At 36.3% G+C, this 16133-nt stretch overlaps 1 protein-coding gene across 4 annotated transcripts in view; it reads left to right on the top strand.

Moving 5' to 3' along the window:
• The first annotated feature begins 3277 nt into the window (after positions 1–3277).
• Positions 3278–16133, top strand: part of LOC306865910 (myocyte-specific enhancer factor 2C-like) — a 39856-nt gene continuing 27000 nt past the window's right edge. For 2 of the 4 annotated variants that reach the window (XM_079410759.1, XM_079410757.1), the window contains exons 1-2: positions 3278–3467; positions 7048–7163. The gene's annotated coding sequence lies outside the window, so the exon portion shown is untranslated. Of the gene's footprint in view, positions 3468–7047; positions 7164–7639; positions 7988–16133 lie in introns of those variants that run through there. The other 2 variants (XM_079410758.1, XM_079410756.1) reach the window with 2 other exon arrangements.

The raw sequence follows: 16133 nt of genomic DNA, 5'->3' as shown, positions 1-16133 counted from the left end.
CACACAGCAGTGAACAGACACACACCGTGAACACACACACACACACAGCAGTGAACACACATACACCGTGAACACACACACACACAGCAGTGAACACACACACACCGTGAACACACACCCGGAGCAGTGGGCAGCCATTCATGCTGCGGCGCCCGGGGAGCAGTTGGGGGTTCGGGCACCTCAGTCGTGGTATTGAGGGTGGAGAGAGCGCTGGACATTCACTCCCCACACCTACAATCCCTGCCGGCCCGAGACTCAAACCCGCAACCTTTGGATTACGAGTCCGACTCTCTAACCATTAGGCCACGACTTCCCCCAAATGTCAAAACCAACGGGTAGGCTGTTAATGTGAACTCTCTAGGCTAATATTTATGTTGAATCTGCAATGTAGTTTCTGCATTGATCTGCCCTCAGATATCATCACTTCATCCTGCGGAGGAAAGAGCTGAGAGGCCCATCCTCAGAACACTTCCCAAGAGCCTGACTTGACTAAGTGGCGGGAACATTAGCATTTTCAGCCGGGCCGCTGGGATATGCTTGGAAGAGCAACGTAGGAGAGGTGCAGGGCGAAGAAAAATAAGCTATGGCACTACCAATAAGTCGCCCTTGAAAAGAACCAGATGTGTGCGCAAGGATCTTTCCAAAATATTATCTTTGGAGGTTGAACTTCTCAGAACGCCGTTCTTCTCCCAACCCCCGCAAACTGACGCTTTTGCGTGCTTTTCATTTCGATACTTTTGTTTTCACACAGTATCTCCAATAGCATTTCACTCAGTTTTCAGAGGTCAAAAATGTAAATATGGCCCACGGTGCTCATTGTTTCTGCATCGCTCCACGGCGTCTGCTTTTAAAACACACAGTGAGACTTTGTGTGGTGGCTCAAGGCCCTGACAGGCTGAAGTCAGCTCACACCACGGCGTGTCGGGGAAACGGCACGGTTGTTCTCCTACACAGAGGCACCTCTATGGAAAGCCAAAAGACCAAAAAAAACCCACAAACCTCAGGGCTTTTTTGAATAAAACTAGCTGGAGTCTTTTATGCAACCTTTTTTTCTGTGGCGACTAGAGCAGAAACACACATGCAAATCTGTCAGCTAACTCGTTAGGATAATAACTCGAACATGCGTTTTTTTTTTCACCATCCATCCTGCCGTAACAAAACACAAAGCCTTTGAGCGATAAGTCGGCGGATAGAAGTACAGGGGTGAAATATGGATGCTCGATTGCGCCGCCAACAACAAAAACAACAAAAGGTTTGTGTTGGGATCTGCTTCCCTATAAATGTGTCACAATGTTGGAGCCCCTCCTGGGTGTGCCGGACATGGTGTTCCCACAAGATCTCTCTGGCTCGGGTGCTCTGTCATTAGGCCTTGCCACCGGTGCCACACGCCACTCCTAGAGCTGAGCGCGAGGCCAACGAGACGCAGGTTTTGTTGCCAGAGCGCTTGAGCCTCCCCCATAACCGCTTCAGACGCGTTTTACTGGAACTTCTGCTGTGGAGACAGATAATTGAGTTTCTCTATATTCCATGCGAGTTTGTTTAAATTGTCTGTCTGTATACACAGGTTGTAACCAGTCCAAATCCAATCCGTCCAGCGTTGGGCGACTTCATGGTGTTTTCAGATCAGCGTCAACGTATAGATCAAATCGGGCCGTTCCAGTACATGAATTTGTTTTACCTGTCATTTCCCAAAAGCCCCACAACAGGGTTATAGGTTTTCACCCATCCATGTTAAGACGGCCTCTGCGTGGGCAAATGTTTGTTATCTTTGGTTTCAGCTGGAGGTTCGGTGGCTCTCTGGGACTGGTCGACATGCATACCAGGACAGACCAGCAGGGCCCTCCCATTACCACATGGTGACATGTTCCATATAGGAGTCATGTGACCGCTAGTGTCCTCTTTCCCAGTGTATCCCATTGCAAATGATGCATGTGAATGCAAACTTTACATTCATGGTAATTATGACAGTATGTTCAAAGCAATGCTACTCAAAGAAATAATGCATGCTATTTTTAATCAGTCTACACAGTACTGAATGAGTCATGTTTGGATGAATATCTGGAAACCTGTCATAATCCAGTCACATTTCATCCCAAAATCAAAATAAAATAAAAATTATAGATTTTTTTGTTTTATGTTGTTATAAATGTGAAATTTTTAATAACAGTACTATTTTTTCATTGTGACATTATTTTTTATATTTTTGCCCCTCGATTTTCGTTTATGTATTGCAAAAAACAGTTTGTATATTGCAAAAAAACTCATTAGTGTAATGCAAATTAAAAAAAAAAAACGAATAAAATATTTAAATTGTTTATACATCATGATATCATTTGTTGTACTCCCTTTAATTTTTAATTATTTTATAGTAAATAATTAATATATTTACAATAATTTGAGTAAGTTATACAAATTAAAATTTACTGTGTTACAATAATGAGAATTTATTCGATCATCGCTGAGAATAATGGAAATTAGAATTCAAATATTAAAAGTATAATGTCAAGATACATTTCGATAATGAGAATTTGTTCTGAAAATAATATCTCAATTGAAAAAAAAAAAAAAAATCATAAAATATACCTCATTTTCTTTATGTAAAATATTAATAATGTTTCCCTTCTTTTAAATTTGTGGATGAACTTTAACCTGGGCATGTTTCTGTGCGACAGGGTTATTAAATAAAATAAACATTAACGGAAATAAAATATAAAAAATACAAATATTTTTATATAAATAATTAATGTATAATAAATAAAATATTTTATATTTAAATAATGTATTTCAGCTTGCTAAAATGCTAAAATCACTAAAACTATAAAAATCTATATAAATATAAAAAACTAAATAAAATTTAATTCAAAAACTAAAACACAGAGTATGTCAAAGATACTAAAATAACTGTGAGATGCAGAGAGATTTACCTATTTGGCTGCAGAGATGTCGCTTCCCCAAGAACAGTATGCTCTTGTCCTGTCAAATACAAATTGAATTTCATCTAAATTAAATTAATCAGCATGAAAAGCTGCAATATCTTTCTGTAAGGGGCAATAATCCTGGGCACTTGCGCCAAGGCCAACAGAGGCCTGCATGTCAGTGATACTTTCATCTAAATATACACGAGACTGACGGCAGCAGGTGAGAGGGGCCCTGCCAGACGCTCGCCCTGAACATCACGCATACGCTGCAGGTCGTACCCAAGTGTCTATGTGCTCATGTGTGTGAGTGTGTATGTCCTTGTTGGGTGCGGTTGGGGCTAGGATGCCATCTCCCCTTCACTGTGGATCGAGATCTGAACTAAACGCAACCCAATTTTGGGTTTCTCTTCAAAGCCAGCTGGTCTGGCTTGATTTTCTGTAGCCTTTTTTTGACATATTAACAAACTTTTTTTCTTTTTTTTTTACAAAGACTGGCCCACAGCAGGTGCTGGAGGGTTGACCTTCCTGGAGAAGAACGTTATCGGACTGGTAAGTGACCAAAAACGTCCAAATTAAACGATTGCTTGACATTGGCGAAAAAATGACGTGTCTGTGGTCGAACATAGGCTAAGTCAATAAAGTGTGTGCGCTAGCGTGACACGGTGTTTCAACACGTCTCGTTTGGGGAATGCAGACCTGAGAATAGAAATAGAAAGATACAAATTTAGAGAGGTGGGCTTTTTTTCGGGACATGGTTTGCTTTCGTAAATAGACATGTTTGTCTAGGAGATTAATGCAGGAGAGGATCACCGTTGACTAATATTGTGTCAAGCTTGTTTACGGCTCCTTTTATGACAAAAAAAGCTTTGACGTGAATGTTGCGTTCTTTGTCGGATCGTCTGAGGACTTTATCAAGCCACTATTTGTTTAACCCACATGTTGTGGAGGATTTAATTTTTTACCAAAAATGCTTGTTAATATTATCCCATTGAACTAGAACTAACTGACTGACAACTTTTTTTTAAAAAAAGGATAATTTTATGTTTTTTTTTACCTTGTTACACTTGTGTTTTTCCAAAAATTGCTTGTAAATCTCTCATTATGCTACCAAATATTGGTTTCAATCTTTTTGTCAGCTGTTTTCTTTCATTTAGCAAAGGTTTTGTATTTCTTTTTTTGAACTGATTTTTTTAGAGATGCATTGCCCAAATTGTCCCCTAATAATGTTCCAAATAGAAATGCAAAACCTGTGATAATTGTTAGAAAACAAGCAATTCTATATTATTACCAAATCTTGGATTCTTGGATCTTTTTGTCAACTTGTTTTCTAAGAAGTTTACAAGCAATGTTTTTAAAATGTCAGTCATTTTTGACAAGGAACACCAAATTAGGATTTTCAAGCTCAGCAGAAAGGTTAAATGTAATCTCTAGTTCTTCTATTTGGTACCAGTGTACATAATAGTGCAGTAAAAGATAAATATGTGTTAAAAAAAAATTGGTGAAGAAACCGTTTTCACACAGAAATTGCTAGTACATTTTATAATTAGAAAGAAATGGCAAGTAACATAAGCATGACATTTTTAAGTAAACTGAAATAGTAAAATGTACTCAAATTATCTGTTTTACTTGCAACATTCAACCAAAAATTTTTTTAAAGAGTACTTAATATGTAAAAGTGAATTCCAGTGAATTTGGTACAAGTGTACATAATATTGAAACACAAAGATAACTCTGTTATCAGACTGTGCTCATCTCCCTAAGTGAATGCTCTTTACTGGTGCGAGATCCCCTGGTTTCTTTCTCTATAAAGGCCACAGCTGTAGGGCATCCATCAAGAGCGTTTGAGATAATGAAAGGCACATCAAGGGCACTTGAGGTGCCCACAAATCCACCGATTCCTGCCCACAACCACTGCAGCCTTCTCCTCTTACAGCTTCGGTTTCAAAACAAGACGCTGTGATAATGCTATCCTTATGTACTGAGTGTGAGTGTTTGCACCAGTGTTTATACAGTTTAGACTCTCTGGCTGTCCCGATGGTTGATGCTCTAAAAAAGCTGAATGTGTTTGAGGAGGAAGCGCAAACTGACCCACTTTGGATGCAGCAAGATTTGCATGTTCAGCTGCACCGAGCTCAGTTTTTACCGCATGAGTTTGTATTTTGACTCTGTGTATTCAGCCTGGTTGTTATAATAGAATATTGTATTCTAATTACATTGCTATATTTGTTTAAAAATTGGATAAAAGAGTCTGTTAATTTAATTTAATAAAGTAAAAAGGCTGTATTCAGTGCAACTGAGATATTCATTGCTTAAATGAAACACTTTTTTAACACAAAATTAAGTAAAATATTTGAAAACGGTGTATTTTAATTTTGGCTATGGATATTTATGTATATGTGTGTGCATAATATATAAAAATATACATAAATACTTTTCTGATTAATGTTATGAACACCAAAACTGTTCTCTTATAGTTATAGATTATGTTGTTATGTTGATTTAAAATACATTTTTCTTATTTTTTTTTTTTTTTGAGAAGGTGGACTCTCAATTTGCAATTTAATTATTAATTTTGCTGTATTTGTGCTTTTGCACATAGGTTTTATACAACATCATAAATATAATGTAACATTTTGGGGCGTAATGTAGTGTAATATGAGATGTATATTTTTAAAAGGCATACCTGTAAGCATAGATATCAGGTTATGTAACATACTCGGGGTTGATGTGCCTTTAGGGCAGGTTTAGAGACATCAATCCCTGAGAACTTGTCATGTGAGCAGTATAATGCAGCATGATTTGAAGTGAGTTTTGCACGCTAGGACTCCCTCAGTGAAACCAGAGTGTGAACTACAACAATAGAAAGCATGTTTTCTGTATGTGTTGTGGTCTACAGGTGTCTAGCCGTGAGCCGTGGCCTCAGCGACACATGCAAACAGCTAGCTATAATGTTTGAATGGCTTAGACATGAAAATCCTGAGATTTCTACAAACAAGTTGTCTAGGATTGCATTAAATAATTTAGCAGCACAGTTACAACAAAATACGCTAGATGGAGAAAAATGACTGGTATTTAACAGGAAACTTGGTATTAAATAAATAATTGTAGTACAAATAAAAACGTGGTCAATATTTGCTCACCCTCACGTTGTTCTGAACCTGCATGAGTTCTTCCTTCATTCTGCTATTCAATTAACACAGAAATATTAACTTTGTCCAAAAGGAGTTAAAGTTAAAATATTTGTCTTTTCAATGCAAACCTGCTATTTGCTATAAAATAGAACCTGAATTGTGCTTCTGTTTATTTGATCTTTTGACTGGGTGTCTGTCTTTCTCTCTGTAATGCGTTTTTTATGACAGCAGGTAAAATGTGTGCTGCATCTCTGCCGCGTTTAAATAAGTCATTCACTTCAGTTCCATACACACTGCGTGAAAGTGTAGTAGGCCTAAATGTTGTTTATGAATAATTTTTCAGGAGTTAATTTGGTTTTAGAATGCGGTTGTCAGCTGCAGTGTGGCCTTAGTAAACACAAACAATTGCAAAATCCTAATAATTACCCCCAAAGCTTCACGGACACTTAAGATTACGCTCAAAGTATTGCAAAACTTCACATGGAGGTTTTACCCTTACCCGCACTTGGCAGCTCTAGGGGAAATTGTTCAATGAAAAACATGCCCCCCTCAGAGTGCCCATGCTCCTTTGTGAGTGTCAGCATTAGAGGCCTGCCAGGAAAAGTGTTGGAAAGGTAAAGGGGTTGTCAGTGTTCTGTGTCTATTAAAACACACACATAGCTTTTCTTGGACAAGAGTGGTTAAACTGTGTCCGGTCTCTCCCTAATGCTCAGTTATCGAGATAAACTTTAAAAAACGTTAACAGACCCGGTCTCAGCTGAATGAACAAATACATAAGCCCTCTGATCGAGCTGTTATGGTTATTGAAAGGATGTGTGGCCGGCCAAGTCTGGATCGAGGTGTAATACTCCAACCTGCCGCTAGTTTGCGCTGATAAGTCACAGAGACGCCTGTCACTAAACTTCACTGATGCCTTTTAATGTGTATTTCTACTCTCAGTGATTATTCCCCAGACTAATTACTAATTCATATAATTTGATGAATATTTCATTTTCTAGGTGCCAAACGAAGGACCTGAAAGCCTAAAAAAACATTTGATGGAGACACAAAAGCAGTGAGGATTCAGAGGGAGAAGATAGTGAAGTTGAAACAGAAGGTTTTGAGCAAGTGATTGGTAAGATTTTTTTTTTTTTTTTACAAATTAATAAATTACATTTTCTTGTTTATTTTTATGCAATTTATTTTAAATATGTAAAATGTCCTTATATATTTAAATTGTATACATAACAACCGTAATAATTAGACATTATATAAGGTTACCATTTATTTTTATTATTCAGTTTAATAATTATACCGTAAAATTAACCAATAAAGGAAATTATAATATAGAATATTGATTGCAACAATATTATGATATAATATTTTATTATTTAACGAGTATTTATTTATCTGTAAATAGAGTCGGGTGAAGAAAAAATAAATATAAAAGACAGTCAAAGAAATTGGTAATTAAGTACATTAAGTTTCCCTAAAAATAACTAGACATGAACTCTAGAGTGCAATTATTGAAGACGCGACGCGACTGACGCTTTGGTGATTAGTAGGACGCGTCGCGTCACGCGCGTGCGGGTGTGAGTTACAGTACGCGTTAGCCCCGCCCCCTTTACAAAGGGAGAGCGAGACAGAATGAGTCTCTCTCCCGTGTGATGAACAGACGCTCGTGAGGATCGTGTCAGTAAACTAGAGGAGATCTCAAACACTGCTGATCCACTCAGGATAACTCTGGACGTCTTCAGCTTTCGCTTCCATCGCTGCATGTGTCAAACCAATGAGAGACGCGGAGTTCAGCGATCATTCTCACATTGACGCGCACATGAAGCGCTTTGACGCGGGTCTGGATTTGGAGAGAGTGTGAGGAGTTCTGGACCAAGTGCGTGTCTGACCATTAACACCAGCGCATGCATGCTTTCTGGACCTGACACACTCATGCATTACAAAGTAAGTGGAACTGTCACAACTATTAGCTTTTTACTTAATAGAATAATAGCGTGATTAGTTAGTATCGAATACCATAGTTTAACAAGCAGCTGAGTAGTATAGTGTAATATGCATAAGTACACTACCGTAGTGCAGAACAGTTATACTAGTGAAGTATATGTACAATTATATACTAAAATAGAACTAAAGTATGGAGTAGCTTAGTATTGTTTAACAAGCATTAGAATACTATATACTGCAGTAATAGAGAAAAGTATTAGTATACAAGAATAGTACACTTTAAGATGAAATAGTATACACTAGTATAGAAAAGAATGGTTTTACAGGTAATATAGTATAGTTTAAGTAATTTAATATTATATACTAAAAGTAGTAGAAAACATAAATAGAATCATTTACAAGTAATATTAGTCAAGTATGCAATAGTTTGTCATATACTAGAAAAAAGCTGTAGAATATAGAATACTACTGTATACTACTGTAGTATGGAATAGTGTAACAAGTAACTGTATCTTATGCTTATACATTGCTGTACTATTTAGTATTTTTTTTATTATGTATTCTTATTTTTTTATAATTTAAATGTTGTCTGGGTGCTTTAGGTAACACTAAACAAACTACTTTTCCAAAATGGTGTAATTATATGAATAGCATCTCTATTTATACCCCGCTGTGGTAATTGGAGAACTGTAAACAAGTTATTTTATATGGCAGCTCTTACCGAAACGAATGGCTTTACAGTTAACCTGGAATATCCAGGATGGGTTTCCCAGCCGTTTAGATGAGAGAAGTGCTCTGCGCTGGTGCTTGTACAATAATAATGACCAAAGGGCAAAATGTGATCCAGGAAAGCCTAGTGCTCCTCCCTATACTTAATAGCATTCATTGTGGCCTTTTTGTGAGTGTTTTAAATGCACATTAGTATTGAAAGAGTGGCAAGAATGAACAAATCCGCATGATTTTTGATGCGGAGAAGCTTTCGATGAGTTGAATGCTTGTACACAAACAGGAAACGTGTGCCATGCGCTGAGACTCTGCAGTTTGCCTCTCAAAGTATGGCACACTTCGACTGTTTATTGCCATCAGGAAACTATAAACCTGACGTGTGATTGCATTAGTTAGCAGTGAATAATGACAACATAACAGCAATAAATTATGACTACAACAGCCACTGTTTTCATTCACACCAGCTGTGCACGGAGTCACTTGATGGTGAGACGTTAATGAATAAATGTTGTAAATAAAGCTAACGTTGATGTATTTTATCATTAGGAAAAGCTAATCATCAAAAAACCTCTCGATTTAGATGTTGTGAGAGGCCTGTTGGTGATTTCGAAGCTATTTTCAGGAGCTTCGTGGCTTTGCTGTGGTGTTAAGGAAAAACCATGAGTTTCATAAAGAGCTTGACGGGATGAAGTTGTAATTGTGGTGTTAACAGCTAGTAGAAGCATATAGGCTGTAGAGACGAGTGCAGTCAGTATATGAGTTGTGTAGGTTATCCTGCTGGGTGGTCTGAGTGCTGGTCAGACCTCCATGGCACTTTCCTTGGTTTTCTTCATTAGCCACTGAGTGAAATGCAGCGAAACCTCAAAAGTATGTCACCATCATCGTTCTTGAAAAAACAGCTGTGCTGATTATCCTGAATGAAGACATTTGAAAAAAAAAAAAATCTGATGCAAATGTACATGACAAATTTATGAACTATTTATTTACGCATCAATTATAAGCGTTATGTGTTAGTTTTATGGATATATATGTTCCATAATATATTATTTATATATGGAAAATAAATGAAAACTGTGTAATAAATAGATTTTTTATTCAAAACGTAAAGTAAAATGAATGAACAAAATATGTAATGCTATTAAAATGTAAAATATATATTTAACCAAAAATTATATGTTATACACCTATTATTGCGTAAGATTTAAAAAAATATATATTTACATATTTTATATTTATTTTATATTTGATATGCATTATAACACTAAAATGAGTTTTCAATCCAAAAAATGTAAATGTATTTAAAATATAATATATTTATATAAATTTTTTACATATCTAATTTTTTTTTTATTTTTTTTTATAAAATATGGATTCATTGTAAATGAAGAATACCAGTGCGTGTGTTCATTATTTTTGCACTCTGCATATTGAACCTGGTTTTTAACCCTAGAAAAGCTAATAATGAAACCTAAGCTCTCCTGGTCTGTGGCTTTGCTGATCTTGCTCTCAAAGCAGTTTGTCGGCACAGCTTGATTTTGCCACAAAAAAAAAAACCTTCAGATTTTTTCCCTGTCATATAATCTATCTTTGTCACTGGTGTAAAATGCTCAATTCACTGTGTTACATCCTCCAGAGAGGAGGTTTCGCACAGAGAACTCTTTGTACGGTGGGCCGTATATAGCGTTAATCAGCGAACACTAGCCCCCCTTGCTCGACGCGTGTGTCTGGGGATATTTTTAGTGGATCATGTGTTCATAGTTTAGTTTGAGGTTAGTTAAAGTATTTAAGATGTGACTTGTCGGCTCTGAGGTAACAGATACTGCGTCCACTGTAACACGGCGCTGGAAATCCTGTCCAGTTTTTCCCATTAACGGGATAGTCTGCCGTTTCATTGGGCTCCTGGTTATGTCTGTCCATCTTTTGGACTGGGTTGTTATGACATCTGCACACTGACAGGTTTCAAACGGTGCAAGAATCCCAAGCCAGGTGTCTCTCAGAGGACAAATGCAAATTCTTGACCTCCTGAGGTCTTACAGAAGTCCAGCTGATGAAGGACGGTTAGCGACAAAGCTTGATGGCAGGAGTCAAAGCCATTTTTTGTGTGTCGGTCTCTAATTGGTTAATACAGCATTCTAGACAGTACAGGTTTAACAGCTACTACAACATGTCATTTTTAACCTTAGTTTACCTATCAGGGACTAAATCTTCTAAGGGAAGAGTTAATATATTACCATATTGGCTTAAAAACAATATTTAAATTAAAAGTGTAGTATCTCCTGAAAAGCAAGGGAAAGTTCACCCAAAATGAAAAATGTTCATCATTTATTCACTCTCATGTTGGTCCAAACCTTCTGTGGAACACAGCATTCAATGAAAGTCAATGGGGTCCAATGTTGTCCTTCAAAATATCTACTTTTGGGTTCCTTTAAAAATATTTGGCTGAGTAAATAAGACACTCCAGGCTGTGCTATATGGTGAATATCTCATGCCATATTGCTTAAATATAGTACTGACTTCAGCCAAAAACTTTTTTCCATCCTCAAAATTACAGAGGTGCAATCCATGTTTGGTTGAAGCAAACTTGCATATTTGTGGGCTTTTTAGGCCTGATTATGTTGCTCGAATCATGTAAGTTTGTTCTTTGATTATGTGTCAGAATTTTTCCGGCAGTTCCCACAATGAGGTTAACTTTCAAATTGAGTGTCTAGAAGACTAGCATCTCTATTCTGCATTTGAAGGCACAGAAAGCATTGAGAGCTGTAAATTAAATAAAGTATGTTGGTTTTTGAAGAAGCATATCCCAAAACACCTCTGATTTGATGCTTGTGAACAATGTTTGTCTCAGTTTTGATGAGCCATCAATTTCAGCCAACGACTTCTGTTGTTCAGGGTAAAAAGTTCATAATTTTATTTTTGGATCTGCTGCGTTTACACACGCAGTATATTTGGTAGAGGAAGTCTGTGAGGGGGAGTTTGAGGGGGCCGTCAAGCCAAGTATCTGCCGTCATCCTGGTTTGGTTTACAATGCTCCCGAGTTTCCACGTCACTTCCTCCCCATGAGATCGTTCCCATGCTGCTGTAAACACCCACACCCAGACCTCCAGACCGCCAGTGCCAGATCAAATCCAGTTCCTATGATGCAGATACTTGGTGAGATAAACAGCACATTTAGCCATTAAAACTTCAGGGGCTGGATTCACAAAAATCTTAAGAAAAACGTTAAGATGTTTCTTAAGACAAATCCTAAAGAATGTGGAATTCTTGACAAATACTTAAAGGGATAGTGCACCAAAAAATGAAAATTACCCCATGATTTATTCATCCTCAAGTCATTGTGTATATGACTTTCTTCTTTCAGACGAATACAATTGGAGCTCTATTATAAAACATCCTGGCTCTTTCAAGCTTAATAATGGCAGTGAATAGGGGTCAAGATTTTGAAGCCCAAAAAAAAGTGCATCCATCATCAAAAGTACTCCACACGGCTCCAGGGGGTTAATGAAGGCCTTCTGAAGTGAATCAATGCATTTGTGTAAGAATAATAACTTTAAGGGGTTATCTCTCAGCATTAAATTTTATTCTGAAATTTTTTTGATAAAATTAAAAACAAGGTCCCTATTAGAGTCGATTTTTGAATTTCAACTTGTTTCTGAATTTCGAATTTTGCAAAAAAAGTCACTTAAAATAATAACAATCATTGTTTACATTACTAATAATTCAAATTATTCTGAAATTTTCACTTTGGAACATTGTTTTTGGAAATACAAAGGTAAAAAAATAATAGCAGTCTTTTTTAAAGAATGTTTTGTGAATTAGTTTTTTTTCTACATCTAAAACGCTCTGTGAGTTGTAGAACATACTGCTTCTCACTCCATTAGAAAGTCCTCTCACCATATTTTTAAGAGTGGGTGTCCATTTATAACTTCAAAGTGTGAAGCTTCTGGTGTCATTCACTTCCAGTTATTTTTAGCTGTACAAAACCGCTTGATATTGCAAATTGGCATTTCTTATTTAAATTTATTGTCATAATTATGAACTCACTGGTTTATACCACAAATAGTTTTACCATCTCTGCACTGTTATTCTACTATTTATTTACCTATAGTGGCCAATGAAACAAAAATCTCACACAATCACAATCAAAGAAAATAGCTTACTTCCAGTTGCAAAATAAGGTGAATATGCTAGCATTGCTATTACTGGTGACTTTACTTAAGGTTAAGGATGTAAACAAACCACCAAAATGAAATATTAAACTTTAGGGTGTAATTGAAAGGATCAGAGGTAGAAACGACCACCTGCTTTCTTCAGGTCACTTACCTGCTGCGTGAGAGCGTGGTCCTATACACGCTGCCAGCGGCTCTGAGTGCCAAGAGCGGAGAGATCAGCCTACACCGTGAGACTCGCTCTGATGTCAGAGCCAACCAGCTGGCGAGATCTGTTCTCCACGTCGGGCAGTCTGACAAAAACACTTAAAGATATCGATCACAGGTCTGTGTCTAAGCCGTGAACTGCTAACTGCAGGGCAAGTATGCATTTACTCTTCAGCTTTGACGTAAAAAAATCACATACATTTATAGTTGCTAATAGATTTTGCTGCATATTAACAAATAAAACTAACTTTATATTATTATTAGTGCTGTCAAATGATTAATAGTGATTAATCACATCCAAAATAAAAGTTTTTGTTTATATATGCATGTGTACTGTGTATATTTTTTATGAAAATATAAATACACACACATACAGTATATATTTTGAAAATATCTACATTTATATATTCATATTCTTATATTATATATAAATATATTTAAAATATAAACAAACATATTTTTCTTAAATATATACATGCATGTATGCATTTGTATTTATATATTCATAATAAATATACACAGTACACATGCATATATTATGTAAACAAAAACGTTTATTTTGGATGTGATTAATCACTATTAATCATTTGACAGCACTAATTATTATTGTTAAAAATGTAATCTAGTGTTCAAAGATTTGGAGCCTTTTTTTTGGAAGAAGTCTCAAGAATAATTTCTTATTATTATAAAGATTAAAATTGGTTGTGCTGCTTAATATGTTTTTGGAAACCCATGATGCTTTTTTCAGGATTCTTTGAATAGAATGTTTATTTGAATTAGATTATCATGTTTTGTAACATTATACATTTCTTTACATTTACATTTAGTCATTTAGCAGACACTTTTATCCAAAGCGACTTACAAATGAGGACAATGGAAGCAATCAAAACCAACAAAAGAACAACAATATGCAAGCACTATGACAAGTCTCGGTTAGCCTAATGCAGTACACAAAACAAGGGTTTTTTTGTTTTTTGGGGGTTTTTTTTAATGAAAGAAAACAAGTAGAATAGTAAAAAAAAACTGTAAAACTGATTAAAACTGTAGTATACATCATTTCATAACATCTAAACTAGCTTTCTGGAATACTTGATTCTGATTGGTCAGTCTTGGCAATCTGTGGACAAATATTTATAGATTAAGATGCTAAAATTGTATAATTGTAATAATCAGTTTCTTACATACATGTACCATTTTTGTTCCTCATATCGTTCTTCACTCTCATTATTCTTACAAAATAACATTATTAACTGGATTTAATATTTCCTGTTTGTTTATTTTCCATAAATGCATGCATCAAATCAGGTACAATTAACTTATGCAAAAAACTGTATATTGTAAAAAAATGAATAAAAAGTGCAGATTTAAATGATCACATACTGAGCAGCACAGTATTAATGTCATGAATGCAATGCTTTTGAAATAATGTAACAGAAAACAGAAGTGATATCTTAGCATGTGGCTATGAATGGCCACAGAGTTTCAGTTGGCAACGTGTATCGGTTAGCGGTGAAGCGCAAACGCGACGCACACACACTGAGAGAACACAGCTGTGTGACACACATCTCCACAGCAAAAGGAAGCCATGCAAATGAGCAACTAACTATGAGCAATGCGCCAAAATGCCTTGTGCTCTCTCTGTCATAGTTTTGAGAGTTATTCGCCAGAATATTAACCGAATTGTTGCTAATAGCTTGATCGTAGCTGACAGTGATTGCAAGCTTAGCTTTTGTAATTAGGTCACTGAAAGGGCTGCAAAAAACTAGGACATAATTTGTGTTTTTCCATTGATTTGGGCATATAAGCAAGTGTAGCATACCAGGCTAGGCTAAACTTGTTTTCAGGGAAAATGTCTTGAATTAGTTTATTTTTCTACCATTCGTAATAATTCTGCATGAAGAAGTTTATGCTATAAAAGGTTTTATATGTGCCAGTAAGCATAAATAAAAGCGAATTTTATTTTAGTCTCATAGATATACTGTTACAGTTTTTGCCAGTTATTTTGAATTTGTTTTCTTTTTACTTTTATTAAAATACATTTTTTATTTAATTTATTAATTATATTAATTTATTTTATTAAAATTTAAATTATATTTATTAAATGTCATTGTATTTTTTTTTAATTATGTCTATATAGCTTTTATTATTTTTTTATTTTAGTTTATTGCATTTTATTTATTGTAGTACTCCGTTAAACTAAACAAAATTGAGAAATGTTGCATTGGCAATTAACTGAAATAAACAAAGTTTCTTTTTTATTGTATTTTTAATAATAACTGATTCACATTAAGTTAAATCTATCTAATTTTAAGGGTTTGTGTGTGTGTTTTTTTTTTTTACTACCGAATATGATTAACAGAATATTTTTTGGGAGTATGAGCCAAAGTCAGATCTCTCTAATCTCGCACTAAGCGGACAGCATCAACCTGGACTCACATGGCCCACGGCTGTTCATGCACAGCGCTCCACCAGGAGCCGCGGGTTCAGGATATGGGAATGTAGCGGGGCGTCTGGGAGCTGGTCTCGTTCCGTGGTACGACTAACCTCCACAGCTCGTGTGCTCTCATTGAGAAAGACAGACGCTGTCTCCTCTTTGTCCTTGGGAAGTTTTGAGGCGAGCCGTAAGGGTGGGGCGGAGAGTGACTCGTCCCCATTCCGGCACTGATTGATACAGTCTCTTGGCGGCCGCTGCTCTGAGCCGTAGCACACTCCCTTGATAGACAGCAAAGAGATGTAGGAGTCCTCTCCATGAGATACAGCTGGGGGGAAAGCTGGCAGAACGTATGATCTTGAACATTTCCAGTATGTATATGAAGGCCGCTGGGTCGTTGAGGTTGATTAGCAGAGTTTGCTTAGGTTCTATTAATGCTGCTTACACCTGGATAAACCCCTAAATTCAGCTATTAAACACCATTCTGCTGCATTCATGACTGAAACCATGCGTGTACCAATACATTTCTTGTTAGTCGGTAAATATACTAAAAACAGCTTAGCAGTATCATAGAAATGCTCTAGCAACCACAGAATACAACATAGCAATGTACTAA

The sequence above is a fragment of the Barbus barbus genome (assembly GCF_936440315.1).
Source record: "Barbus barbus genome assembly, chromosome: 47".
In the NCBI taxonomy this organism is placed as follows: Eukaryota; Metazoa; Chordata; class Actinopteri; order Cypriniformes; family Cyprinidae; genus Barbus; species Barbus barbus.
This window is presented reverse-complemented; position numbering and strand designations above follow the sequence as displayed.